This window comes from Lactuca virosa, chromosome 1 (genome assembly GCF_052849685.1).
Source record: "Lactuca virosa cultivar CGN04683 chromosome 1, Lactuca_virosa_CGN04683_v6, whole genome shotgun sequence".
In the NCBI taxonomy this organism is placed as follows: domain Eukaryota; kingdom Viridiplantae; phylum Streptophyta; class Magnoliopsida; order Asterales; family Asteraceae; genus Lactuca; species Lactuca virosa.
Window position 1 is genome coordinate 314,561,320 of NC_136426.1, and position 2,203 is coordinate 314,563,522.

Consider the following 2,203-nt stretch of genomic DNA (forward strand, 5'->3'; position numbering starts at 1 on the left):
CTCAATTGGTTGCATAACAACTTGGAAGCAATGGCAGGCCCTGTACTGCCAGGTGGCAAGAAGTTAAGATTGCATAAGTTCAGTCCATATGAGTTTGGATTTGTCATTATCCTTGTCTTGTGACTATGGTTTTGACGATTCACATGGATAAGAACACATACACCATAAAATCTAAGGGTCATAAGGTTTCTCTCCGATTCATGAAAATGATGGTGAGGAAACACTTCCACCAAGTAGATTTGAAGCAGATGGCAAAAGGTCTAAACAATTGAGACTATGATTACGGCATCCCTTTTCATAGTTCTGAAATTGTTTAGACACACATGCATGCTATCTAAGGAAAGGTGTATGATTTTGATAAAGTTTTATCAAAGCATCTCGTATCAGAAATCTGAACTTTGGTAAGGAAGTCAATAAAGTATTGATTTCTAGAAGTCCAGCTGATTTCTGAGTACATGTCAAAGCTAGTGGGAGCATAAGTGTTATGCTAATAATCATCATGTTAGTGGGAGCATCATAATTATTGTTAGTGTTGCAAGTTAGCAATGTTAATTATAGAAAACAAAAGTTTCAATTCGTGTGGCTGCAGGGATTGAAAAAGTTGTTTTGCTATAATTAAGGGAGAGGATATACTTCATTTCAGTTCTAAAGGCTTAGATTGAGACCTTAATCATCTTTAGTCAAGAATATATATATGAATTTCATGTTGGATTGGTTCAACTTAAGGAAATTCTATATATTGCGTTCTCAAAATTCGATTATGATTACGGCATCCCTCTTCCTAGTCAAATTTTGAAAACATGGCAAATAAAAATATTGTAGCAAAATACTGGTCTATAATCATGTCTTTATGTGAGACATCATGAATCGTGTACCATTTGCTTTGGGTACAGGATCGATTGCATGTGCTATAATATTTGTCATTTCTAAATTTTTCCAAATGCCCAGAGGCATTAAGAAAGGAAAAGGTCTAGAATTGGATATGACTAAAATGATTAAGCAATTGTCGAGTACAATCTGAGGTTTACCAAAGATTGGTTGCTCAGGGACAGTTGGAAGTATAGTGCTAATTTTGGAAGGACCATATTGACATATTCTGAAAAGGGGCATCTCTTATTCAGAAGTGATAGTCAAAATGAGAATATGGAGTTGTCTCCATAGGTGGAAGTTATCTGTGTAAGATTAGAAAACTTAATGCAAGAAGCATGTCCAAAGCAATGTACTTTGAATATGAGACTTAGTTTCCATGGAGTTGATCTCCATTGGAATACCTTATAATGACTGTTGACAAGTCTTTGTGACTTTGTACATATTCATTACAGGAGGGTCAGTGCATATAAGTTTAAAATCTAAACAGATTTCGATAAATGATAGGAATTTGAAATTCTCACATTTTTCGATAAGGATTTGGGAGTGTGAAATTAGAATCATTGAAATTATGTTCAATTGGTTTATTTCACAAAGTAAGGATCATAGACAAACATAGAGTGCATACTTGGTGTATGGAAAAGCTATTGTTTAAGAAAAACAAAGTGTACATGCTTGGAGCATGGGACAACTAGTGTTTTTAATTCAAGTATAAAGTTCATAAAACTGAAACAATGAATAATGAGTAATCAGTATGGTGATAAATAAAAGTGTTTATTTATATTCATAGGGTTTGATACCATATTTGATTCATTTATTCTTGTGTTTCACTTTGCATGTTTTGACTTCCAGAATAACTAAGTCGCTCTTCCTGAATGATTAAGTTAATCAAACCATCCACAGTCGGTCATATGTTGGAAGTAGATATGAATCAAGATTGTCATGGGTTGGTTTGTAGAGGTCCAAGTTGGTGGACAAAGTGGTGCTACAACACTCATGAGTGCTCATAAGTTCTGAGTATTGGATTCAACCCGCGCTCATTTGAATCACTTCATGGATTTTATCACGAGTGATCATGAGACGATAATATCTTATATTCTTCAAACCTAGAGATATGAGTTGTTACTATGAGTTGGTTATACATTGATTGCACGAAAACGCATTGGTAACTCGATGTTATAAAACGTGCCTTTGTGTATGATTCAACAAGTAGTAGAACAAGCCATATGAGTCGAAGTTTATCCATTCCTTTTACCTTCGGGATAAAAGCGATATATATGGGCCCCTCGATGATTTAAAGATGATACATGTGAGTGCTTGGCCAAGCCAGGACTGA